This window comes from Numida meleagris, chromosome 5 (assembly GCF_002078875.1).
Source record: "Numida meleagris isolate 19003 breed g44 Domestic line chromosome 5, NumMel1.0, whole genome shotgun sequence".
Taxonomy (NCBI): Eukaryota; Metazoa; Chordata; class Aves; order Galliformes; family Numididae; genus Numida; species Numida meleagris.
The window spans coordinates 27,254,991-27,267,979 of record NC_034413.1 but is presented as its reverse complement, the minus strand read 5'-3'; the positions used below and the strand labels follow the sequence as shown (position 1 = coordinate 27,267,979).

The window sequence follows — 12,989 nt, the reverse complement described above, 5'->3', positions numbered from 1 at the left end:
ATAAGGATTTTCCTCTCCCCCACGTGGCCCTTTGCTGAAGGGTCTAAAATCTGTTTTGACTATAAAGTGATTATTCACAGAAGAATAAGTGTCATCAAGACCAAAGAACTGAAAAGGGCCATCTTCAGAGGAATTAGAAAAATATGAAAAGTAGAAGTTACATTAAGCATGAATATTGTCATTTATTTCTATCTTGAAGTTCATTAGATAGCACAGTGATTGCTATAGATAGAGATTTTTAAAACCGTTTAGTATATGGTTTACTCCTCCCTAATCCACTACATACTATAATAGCAACGAGTCTTCCTGACATTAGCTAAGGAAACACAAAAGGTTAATTAACACACAAAATGCAACCTCAGAAACAAACCATTTCCTGCGAATGGCAGTGGTGATTCCTATGACTGTGTGTCTGATGGCTGGATTACCTCATGTTTAATAATGTCTGATTAATGTTTTCAGTACCCTTGAGAGTTCTGTAAGACTCTCTGTTTTTGGGATTCCCTGATGTCAGATCTATCCAAGCTCTTGCTGCTGCTGGGTTGATTCTTTTCTAATAGCTTGCATTTGAGCACATGCTGCAACCTTTTGCACAGCAGGAATTCAGAGCTCACTCCTGAGCTCTCTGCAGTATAAACTAACTATTTCTATAAAATGCATAGAAAAGGGCTGAGGCCTTTGCCATACCAGATTGGTTTGAAATTGGTTAACAAGTTTGAAATTATACAGGTCACATGCAGACTGACAGGTCTCACACATACAGAACGTATTCACAAATGTCTTCTTTCTTTCAGAAACTAAGAAAAATTCAACACAAACTGAAAAATTCAGTACTCACATACCGGCAGACATATAAATATTTGCCAAACGGGGATATATCTCAATTTGAGGTTATATTTAGTCTTTGCAGTCCTTCTAATCCATAGAGTCATTGAATGGCTGAGGTTGGAAGGGACCTTAAAGCCCATCCAGTTCCCACCCCCCGCCATGGGCAGGCTTGCCATCCAACAGATAAGGCTACCCAGGGCCCCATCCAGCCCGGCCTTGAACACCTCCAGGGATGGGGCACCCACATCTTCTCTGGGTAACCTGTTCGGTGCTTCACCACCCTGTGAGTGAAATATTTCTAACATCGAACCTAAATCTATCCTTTTTTTTTAGTTTAAAGCTGTTACACATTTTCCTATCACTATCAGACTGTGTTGGTCTCCCTCCTGTTTATAAGCCCTCAAGTACTGGAAGGCTGTAATGAGGTCTTCCCAGAGCTTTCGCTTCTCCAAGCTAAACAAGTCCGGATCCTACAAAAGACAGAATCTTAAATGGAAGAGAGAAGTTTCTTCCTGTAATTTTTGTAAGTAGGGTTATGAATCCCCCTTGCTGTGGAAAAATAATTCAAGGTCAAATACTGACAGTGTATTCATAAGTTGGCACAGTCTGAGCAACAACACCTAAGTGGATGTCCTACCAGGCATTTGTGGTGTAATAGAAATCCTGTTGTCTGAAGGAAGAGCTATGTGTTTTAACTCAGAGTGAAGATATTTCCTTTTGCTTTGCATTAAGGAAGCTGTGTTATGTTTGCCTTGTATGAAAGTATAAAAATAATAGTTTTAACAGTTTTGACTGGAAATATTTGACTCCAAATGACAATTCTGGTGTCCAACGCGCAGTCTCTCGTAGTTTGTGTCGGAGTCTTCATGGTGGTTTCTATCTTTTATTCTCTCCCATCTTATACAGCCACATAAGTTTGGACAAGCTTTAATTAAGTGACACGATGTGTTATGGTACTGAGGGGAGCAGCAAGGGCAACTTTGTAGTGGTAAGGGTGGGTGGCTGATTAATAGGGGTGAGTGAGCACTGGTGACAGATATATTCAAGTTTCATTTCTCTCAAATCCACCATTCAAAGGGTTTTTTTTTTTTTTTTTAAATTACAAAATGAGGTTGAAAGAGATGGTTGGAACCCCATAGGTAAGTGAGTTTGGACAGCTCAGCACTCTCAGTAACCTCACACTTTTCGTGGAGAAAAGTTATAAGTTATGTTGATGTAATGTCACCAGTAACGTCACCAGAAGATGGAAGAGTTCTAGGTGGAATCTCAGACTACCCTCTTCCTGCCAGTGCTCACTGCAATACCCCCTCTGGCACCTCTCCTTTCCTTCCTGTGCATTACCTTCTGCTCCATAAGCAGAGTAGAAGCAGATACTGTATCTGTTTCTCTATTGTATCCAGCAATACTTTTTCAGGTTAGATTACTACAAATTCATCTGCTCATTTTTGACCTGTTTTAGTACAACCTGCTGTGCAACAATTAAAAAAAACAGAAAAACTAATTAGCAATAATAAAGCCTTGAATATCTTCAGTCATGTCAGTGAACAATAAGACAGTGCCTCTTCAGACAGTTGTATCAGAAAATTTTTGATGGATAATAATATAATGGGATTGAAAAAAATCTTTAGTGTTAACTCAAGTGAGACAGATTGAAAACCACAAAGTTAGCAGTGAGATGTGTCTGTTTAACACATGTAGATATGATGACAGAAAGACTTAATCTCACCAAGTCAGCAACTTGCTTGTAGTAAAAATTAACATAAAAAAAAGTTTTAGTTTGAGAGGAAGGAGAGGAGAAAGTTTTGGTTTCAGACTGAGATCTACTTGTGCATACCCAATTGTAAATAATATGAATTGAGTTGTTTAATGAAGAATAAAAGATGAAAAGTTTATTACCTTATTTTTTAGTAAAAGGACATGCATTTGATTCTCTAATTATGCAAGAACTGATGTACCAGTGTAATTTTAAATGAGCAAATAGTCTCCTTGAAATACAGATATAAATGATTTACCACAGGAAGGGAATTGAGGAGTTGATAACCTATCCAAAATACTCAGACTGACTTGCAAATTCTAATCCCCTTGAGGAGAGATCTTCTTAATATGTGGAAATTTCTTCAGGAAGCATTTTTAAGCAACAGAGCCTAATACCATGTTAGGATGCCCATGAAAATCGTATCAGCTCCTAGCCTAACAAAAATACTCATATGCTAACTGATCCACCTTTAGACTCCGTGAGGGAAATAACTGTCCCTCTCTACATTGCCCTTGTGAGGCCTCATTGCCAGTACTGCATGCAGGCCTGGAACCAGGCCCCCCAACACAAAAAGGATACAGAATTGTTGGACCAGGTCCAGAAGAGGGCCATGAAGATGCTCAGAGGGCCGGAGCGCCTATCCTATGAAGAAGGGCTGAGGGAGCTAGGCTTGCTTAGCAAATGTTAATATCAGTGTACCAAAGCAAAATGATTCTCATAACCAGTGAGAAGTTGCACTGGGACAAATGAGATCTTCGGATTACAGTTCAGTATGCAAAGAAGGTATTTTGTATTTCAGGGACTGAACATGTCCCAGTCTCTTAGTATAAGCACAACTTTTCCTTCCATGGTGCGATGCTCTAATGCTATGTGATAGAAAGCGATAGAAAGTACAGCAATAACAGTGGAGTGGCACAATCCTAGGCTGCAGCAAATGAAACAAGCTCAAATGCAGCAGCCATGGATGCAGAAACAAAGGAAGAAAAACTGCTTACCTTTAGAAGGCCTCAGGTAGGCATGGATATCCAGTAAGTTACCCTCACCTCCACTGCCAACCCTTAAATGAGGTCTGGGAAGGGGTGGATTCTGGCTCCACCCCTTCCTGTCACTCGGGTGCATTGCTTGCTCTCCTGGGTTGGCCCTGCCTTCCCACCAGCTGCTCAATCACTGGTTCAGGCCATGACTTAGCATTTCTGCTACACATGGTATAGTATTTTCTCCATTTTCCTTACTCAACACAGGTACGTTGCCAGGAGAACACTTTGTTGAGGCCAGAGGCAGACCAGATGCAAATCACAGCCACACCGTGAATTCATTTCAAGCCAGCCATAATATGTACCAGAGTTGAATTACCACTGTTGAGTTCCCTCCCAAGACTGCTATGCAACAACAGCCAAGAGTTTGACTCTCACCAACAGATGAGATCGGCACCTAGAAATAAGTACCATCAATAGTTCCTGATTCCCTGTGTCTTCCAAACTGATGAACTAAACTACAGGCTCCAAGCAATGTTTCAGTAGCTGTGTTTCCATTCAGAGCTCTCTTGTTACAAGGAATGATCACTGAAATTGAGGGATATCGTTATTCAACTTCCTTGTCTTTCTTAAAGCCCTCTGTGATTCTTCCATCTGTTTTTGTTAGAAACAGATAATTTGAGTGTTGATTACCAAAGAGAGAGATACAAAAACAAAACATTCAGTATTAAAAGAATCTCTGTAGGACTCAGTGTTCTTCAGTAATGAGACTAATCCTATTTTACTCAATTTGTACACAAAAAAAATGCATTATTTCCATTTAAACAAAAGCTATAATAACGTGATGAATATTAAATCACCCTCCAATGGAACTCAGAGATCCAGATTACTTTCCTAATGGGCTCTGACTCCAAATAATCCAAACTGTGAAGCAATTTTCCCTCCACATTTTATTTAATTCTTCACAGTCTAATGATGCATTTGCTTCTAAAATGATTGAAATAACTCTTAAAATAACTCCCAAAGCAACAGATCTAAGCATTAAATACATCAGAACATAAATGAAGACTGTGCAAAAGGCTTGCCCAGAACAACTGAAGGAACAGCAAACCTATGCCACTTTTTCACTGCTCTGGGCAAGAAGAAAATCTTGAATAGATGTAGACATTAAAAACAAGCTTCACTGAGATCAATGGAAGAAAGATGCCTACTTTAGAGTCACACTAATCTTAGAGGTCCAGTATTCCTTGTGTCTCTGCAACTTTTGTACAACTGAATAAGCACAGTTCTCTTGTCTTACTGGAGCTGCGTTAAAACTATCAGTTGCTCAAATGCTATAATAAAAGTACCTTACTAAATAGATAGTTTAATGTAAATTTACAAATGTCGCATATAAGAGAGATGATTCCAGAACTGCCTAAGTGTACAACTTAGTGCTCTGCTCCAAGCCTAGGTAATTCCAAACACTTTGAGATCCACACAGCTGAGGGCATCTCCCCAGTTTCATGGACAATTTCCCGAAGAGAGGGTTCATCAGAATGGAAACTTGTGCAGTTTGAATCCAAAGAGTGTTTCACTGACAAGAAGACATTTTTTTTTTTTTAGCATTTTCTGATTTAGTAACTTACTAGATGGACAAGAAAGCTTGTCTGTGTTTACATTCACCTGCACCTGAAAAGCAATCAAGATTTGCTTACTCTTCTTCATCACTGAACCTTTGTTATTTTTCCTGTTAAGGAAAATAATCTTCCCTCCCTGCTTCCAGCTACAAAATATAAGACAATCTTACACTTCCGTGTGGACAAAGGAAATGGCCCTCAAGTTTGTTTAAATTCATAGGATTGTTAATATTTATTTCGTATTCCATAAAGATCACTGCAGGGCAGACTATTTACAATTCTAACTCGTCTTTTCAGAAAAAAATAGACATACTGTTGCTTTGGTTTTAAACTCAATCTTGAATTGCATGGATCTTTCCAGTTCTTGAATTTTGAACAAAAGGCTAGCATTAATAATTCTGCTACCACACACAGACAAATACACATAGACACACACACAAATGTTGTAGTCTATTTTAAAAGTATATGAATATATCGCAAGCATATGAATACTATGTAGGCATGGTAACAGCACATTTGTTGATAGCCAAAGTAAGCAGAAAACCATTTTCACCCTCAGGACTCCATCAAAATTACCTTCCCTCCCACACTTATCCTCTACAAAGATTTCAGGAGCTTTATGTACATTATAGCCACCAAGATTAATTACTTCTATGAAGACAATGACTAATAACGTTATCTGTTCTCTGACATACTCAGTCACCAAGCTTTACTAGCAGAGGAGAAAAAAAATCCTTCAGAGTGCATTCATTTGGCTTATCATTGATCAGAAGAGAAAAGGATTAGCCCTGGTTAAATTGCTAGCCGCAGTGTATCAAGACAGTACTGAAGAAACCAGCAAATGGCGCACCACAAGAAAAACAAATAAAACTCAGAATCTAAATACAGGAAATTATGAGGAGAAGAAATGGAATTTCTGTCTCGATAAAGACAACATAGAGCAGTGATAGGAAGTCATGCCAACTCCTAATTGGGGAAAACAAAAAATCCCTTGCCTATTCAGGAAGAAAGCCAAAAATTCCTGCCCTGAGAGGCATTAGAAAGCTTACAATGAGGAACTGGGAAAGGCAGAAAGGAAGATGAGAGAGTGGTTCCTTGATTCCATATTTGAACTCCTGGATACATATTTACATATACACAACTCAACCCTAAATCACTTTCCATGAAATCCACACATCTATCTATATATGTTAGTATACTTGCAGACACACATACACTTTCCATGAAAGATGACCAAGGCTGGGAATTTGCCCACCAAAGTTCACTGTAGATTGATGTAATGTGATTATATTTTCTCAGAATAATAACGTTATTGCCTGAAGGGCTGCAAAAATCCTCCAGGACAGACTCCATCCCTCTAGTGTTCAACTTCTGCCTGTGCATCTATTGAGCAATTTCTAAACTGACGTATGAACATCTGCTGTGTAACAAATGTGAACTTAACAGACTCCCTTCTGGAATTAGTTACTCAGATTCCCTGCTCAAGCACAACGAATCATCCTCACATTTCTCTTTGTCATTTGCACACACAAACAAGTTTAGCCTTATGCCACGGCTTGAAAAGTCAAGAGATTCGAACTACCGGCAGGCAGAGAAAGAATCCCCAAGAACTTAAGGTCTTCTACAAATGACATCTACAACTTTCAAAGATCTCTCTGTTCAAAATTAATTCATTTGCACCCTTCAGTTCAAGGGTGCTGAACTTAGCATTTTCCTTAGACTGAGTGCTGCGTTATGAAACATCTTTCTGTTTCATAGTATAAAGAAAACAGGATCACCAATAGCCACTGGTTTTGGCAAAGTTGAGCCTTGAGACTAGTTGTTAAAATGTTCTAAGTGGCTGAAAAAAAAGAGTAAAGAGTGCAGTGAGTGCCTCCAGGACTAGACTAATAATTACTTTTGATCAGACGATGATGCTGAAAAACTGGTGGAAAAATGCTTCTAATAAAGCCTTTCATTTAATTTTTCCATGAGCTTCCCCCCTACATACACACTTTTGAAGTCTTTTAAGGTACAAACTGATTTTAAATATAACTATTTTGAATTAAGAAAGCAAGCCTTCTGTTTTGAAGGTATTAATCCACACGTACTTTTTGATTTTTTCAAAAGAACTCGCATCCTTGTTTGCAAAGCATTTTTTGAAACTATTTGAAAGATTAAAATTATTTCCTTAACTTGCCTTGAGTTTAAGTAACACAATTTACCTGAAACAGCTTAAACTGCCCAAAGATCTGAATGGCTTCTGTTTCTACTGATCTTCCAGGTAAGCTATGATACAATGCCTTTGCCTTTAATCTGAAGAGTAAAGGCTGTACCATAATTTTAAGATCATTTGTATGTAACATCAAGCACTGCCCTGAAAGTATTTAGTGAATGACTTTTATGGGAAACAACCTCTGCCAACTGCTCACGTATCCTGCTAGGAATTACAGGGGAGGAAGGGGGAGAGCTTACTTTCGCTATTTGCCCCTGTTAGCACACTACTCACATGCTATAAAAATCAAAGTACTAAAATTAATTTATAAGTAATAATTTGAAGTGAAATTGACTTTCTTTAATTACGTTCAGTGTTATATACTGTGATGCATTACTAAATAAAAAAATACCATCAGAAATGACAAAAATCCATGCTTAATTTAAGTAGGCCAATTACTTTAAGTGCTGTTACAGTCAGAAAAGTGATTCAAGGATTAATATGGGAACACACAATGTCATTTCTTCAATAGCTTCCAGATCAAATTAAATGTAAAAGCCAAAAGGTCAGTTTTTTGTTTTTTGCTTTTTTCCCTCTTTACTCCATGGCATCACAAACTTCCCACAGGAATTGGAGATCTTGGCTGAATACTTTCTTCCTATCATTCTCTGAAGCAATAATGGCAATTACACATTATGCCACAAGACATGCTCTTTTTCTGAGGAAAGTCTTCATTTTATCCAGGTAGAAGTCGAAGATTTTATGTTTGCCTGGAGTCTAGACATCCGGTAGCCCTGCTAGGAGTGGATAACTAGGTGGTGCAGAGCTTGTTTGTAATAAATGCTCAGAGAACCCTATTCCTTGTATGAAAAGGAGCTTCTGTCCAGCCTATTCCTCCCTTCATCACTTTATGCAGCATCACCAATGACAGAGGTGTCCAAGGACTCCCACCCTACATCACTGCTCATCATAATGAAGTTATGTTCCTCCACGACTGACTGCTTAAATTCTGTTCTTTTTTACTATTCAAATACAGCAATGCCAATTCAGGCTTCTCTAGAACAGTTCCAGCTGGCATGCTTCAACCAGCCAAAAAAAAGGTGTTTTTAACAACATACATGAACTCAACCATACAGCACATGCAGAAAAAGCCAGTACTACTTTTTGGTAGCATCAAATGTGCTGAACTGGCACATAACACGTGCAGCTGGTCCAGAACTTCAGTGCCATTTTCCATGTATTTGCATTAAACAAGGCAAGGCCACTGGAAAAGCCTGCAGAGAAGCACAGTGGCCCTTGCGATGCAGAAGTAAGTGGTTGTCAGACAACTAAGCTAGTGATGCAGGAAGCTGAAGACAACTTACATTATATTGACAAGAATAAAATAAATTTGAATGACAAAGTAAAGAAGATAAGATGAAGCTAACTTATATGCAGATATTCTACTTTGCTTTTAATAAGATTGCTGTGCTTCGCATCACAACTGATTTGCAGCATTACAGATAGGGATTGTATAAAATATGCATTTCTCAATTTTTATTACTATTTTCCATTGCAGATTAAGTATTGCATGAGTAGTGGCCTGCACAAAAGCACATTTACAGTAGACCATCTCAGGACCAATAGCTAGTTGAAAAGCTATTGATAGCATAACTCCTGTAACTTCCAATCCAATGCCTTTGACAGGTATGACTCAGAAATAAAACTACCATGTAACTGCTGTGGGAAAGAAAAATTTCTGGGGAAGTCACTACACTGAAAACTAAGTTCTCTCTGTGTAGCACAATTCATCAGGAAGCATTCAAATTAATGCGGCATTCATGACCATAATGAAAAAAATACCTTCAGTCTTAAAAATAAAGTTTAGAAATTGAAAATAAGATAAATCAATAAATTCTATATTTAAGGTTTTTTTGGTTCGTTCATTGGTTTTTGTCTTGTTCTCTTTCCCTGCAGGAAGAGAGCTTCACAGACAGCCTAAAGTTCTTCAAATGTTTCTTTTGTAATCTTCTGCACAATACTACTCTTAACCAGACAACACTGTCACTTTTTGAGACCAAAAATTAAAAACCTGACCTTTCACAGGCCTAATATCATTTCATTAATGAAGTGGAACCATAAAAAATTAACTGTGTTGTTTTACATAGGCCAATATGTTTATGTAGGATGGCAGAGAGGCCTCATAAGAGAAACAAAGTGTTTCCAGCACTACAATTACTCTGGTGAAAAGAAAGCTATTGCTCATGTTCTCTTCAAAAATAAGACTTAAGGCTTATATTCCTCATTGCTTTCATTTTTGCATCTAGCTCTCATAATCCTTCCCAAATCCTCCCTCTGAATCAACAGCTCTTTGCTTACCCTAGAAGCACACTTCAACTGGTTATTACCCAATATTGTCTTACTGTGAGGAGCACCCACTGCTTTTAACCTATACTCATTTTAGAGCCTGGAAAGAGTCTTGATTAAAGTTGCCACACTACCAATTTTTGTCAGAAAATGTGATTACTGATGTTTCTACTTCCAGGTGGTCAGCAAAATAAAATGTTCAACTTCTCAGCAGGCCTTTACACACTGGTGTAATATATATGCAGAAGCACAAAAGATACTCCTGGAGGCAAATTCAAGCCATAAGCACAGCTGAAGCTTTCTAGGACAATACAACACAGCTGACTGCTATTGCAAGGTCTTTAACAGGTAGACAGGTACAGTTCCACAGAGCACTGTATGACAGCAACTGACAAACTTGATTCATTTTTCCCCAGAAAACTGAGATCTGATACCATGATTTAGCATGGCATTTTCATAAAGACCTTTAGAGTAACAGTGTATTTAATAAGACCTAGTCCTTTGAGTTCTTACTGGAACTACTTTCCTTCAGAATGCGTCACTTAATTTTGTTGCCTAAAAAATTTCTAAAGAAATTTCAATCACAAGCTCAGTCAACATTGGGAAGAAGGTTTTTCTTCCCATTTCACAATTTCAGAGCTTTCTCAAGACAACATAGCAAAGAATAGCTGTGGCAGAGAGGAGATTCAGTCTCTCCTATTCCAGCGCCAACAGCTGTACAGCACATCAGCAAGAAAAGAGCCTTGTCTTGTCTTAGCTATGGCTTATGTGAATTACGATAGGCTCTCATCATCATTTTCATATCAAGCAGCAGTCTCATCAGCAGAAAGCTCCCACTGTGATCAACGGGAAGTAGATTTTTGTGCCTCTTCTGAAATTACACACAAGCCATAAATGAGAGAAGTGATAAAACACGGACTGAATCATGAAGATCTATTATCTACACGAAACCTCTCTGTGACTCTGTGAACCCTAATTTTTCATTATACAGATATAGGAGAACCATGTGCTATGTGTAAACTGCCTTTCTCTCACTCAGCAGATCAGTGTATCATTGAGAAGGAGAGTTTGAATGCTACAGCTTTCAAATCTGAACTCTCTGAAAGGCCACTACTCCAGAAGCCAGTTTTTATCCATTTCTTCACCAAAAAAAGTGACAAAATCTAAAGCTGGTTTCACATAAGGGGAAATTACAGTTTGAACTCTGTTTCTACCTTCCCCGTTTAACCATCATTTTCTTTAAAATTTCTGCATCTTTCCTGTGAAATCTTTCCAGCTTTTGCTATAGGTTCACAACCAGAATTTTAGGCATGCTACTGAGAAAGGGGTACGTTATTTCACTGAACTTATGCATGCAGACTTCTATCTGTTGCTTCAGTGACAAAAATGTCAAATAAGGCATATTTTATCGTAAGTAAAGATATATTAATATATATGTTCAGTGATACAGTGACTACTCTGTATTCTGCTTGCTAAGACTGTTACTTTTCCTTTATTTACCTGTGCAAAAATTGTAATACAAAATGCATGTCTGATAAAGGATGAGTAATTCATGAGGTAAATATTTTTCAGCTCTCGTATAGCATGGCATTACTGTAAACACGGGATTTTTTTAAACTCTGCAATGTTATTTCATCTCCAGAAATCCTGACAGTTTCCACAAGCAGGACACCAAGGGATTGGCTGGTTTTTAGAGATCAGCAGATGGACAAATTAAAAACATTACTCTAAGGACTAGGGTAACTTCCATAGAGCAGGCAGAGAAGGTCTATTTGTTAAAAGACAAAAGCCCAATGCTGGAAACTCTCAACAATCACAAACACGTGTTCTTCAAGTGACCTCCCTCCTCAGGGCCAGCAGTCAATTCCTGCATGTTGAGCAAGGAAGTGCCACTGAAGATGCTTAAGCACAGCTCTGCTGAAGCAAACTAATGAGGGCACTGGGCATGCCCTGAGAGCCAGGTGCTGTTCTTGAGCTCAGCATGCAATTTCCTGGGAACTGGGTTATTCATCCAGTCTTCACCAGTGCCTGCCAGAGCTGGCAAGGCTCAATTGGCAAATGCTTCTTTATTGAAATTCCATCTTATGAAAAAGTCCTGATGAAATTAGTATAAAGTGGCTATCCCATCCATGACAAATAGCAAAGGAAATAACACATGGACAGCTGCAGTATACGCAATGCTCTTCACTGGAAGGAACATACTACCTGTGGTAATCTTCCATTCCCTTTTACTGTTCGTTTTATGGGTGACAAGTCTATCTGTGATAAGTGGAAAAGGTGAATTTGATATCTGAATTTACAGATGATGAGAATTAAGGACTTCAGGATTTGGTACTGAAATGTTAACCCTTTGCCAAGAGCAAAGAAACAGACGTATTACTGGAAAAAGAGGTCGTATAGTTCAGTAACGAGGTTTGCTACCAGGGAAAATAGGTGACAGCAGTTTCTACATAGGACATCTATGGTTCTACCAAGGCCAGGATTCTTTGGCGATGAAACTGCCTCCTCCTTTGAAGATCTCTGAGTCAAGCAGCCTAATTTCTTTCAGGTTTGCAACGTAAAAGCTACAGATTAGAGGGGAAGAAAGAAGAGCAACTATAAAAATTATGTTTGTACGGCATCCTTTTAAAGTTCTTTTTTTTTATTCTTGAAAATTACTGTTAGAATAATTTTAATTTTAAGCTCAACCCTCTACTACATAGCAACATAGTCATCATTACTGGGATGTACTTACAGTGCCGGTTTTGCTTCTAAAGTGTTCACAAATCAAACATTACATAGGACAGTAAGTCACAACTGTTTATTTGCTGGGTTCCTACATTTTTGAGTCAACTGATTACTTCTGTACAAGTATCATAGCACAATACTCATGCTTAAAATAACTGCATGTAATTAAAAGTACGTTAGAGCCTCAATTAATTTCCCACTTAAAATCATCACCATCGACTTCCATCTGGCTGTTGAAGAAACAGCTAATGACAGAAGTCAACCACTTGTGTAGCTTTTTTTTTTTTTAAGCCACGTGTGGCCCAAATTAATAAAACAAATGTTATCTCACTGATTCATCAATGAAAAACCTCCATTATATAGCAATAATACAAATACAGTGCTACATTGTAATTTTTGAAGGCTATGTACAAAATCAAAACGATATGCAGAGATGCATATAAGATCATCTTTCCAAGTGCAATTTAACCTCAATTTCCTTTTTTTTATATTCTTTTCATACAAAGTCACCACACCAAAAACCATTCACATCACATTGTAAAAAT

The 12,989-nt window shown here is 38.1% G+C and overlaps 1 protein-coding gene across 5 annotated transcripts in view; it reads right to left on the bottom strand.

The window, feature by feature from the left end:
- The window catches only part of GRID1 (glutamate ionotropic receptor delta type subunit 1), a 567,614-nt gene that overhangs the window by 326,250 nt on the left and 228,375 nt on the right, over positions 1-12,989 (bottom strand). The window lies entirely within an intron of this gene.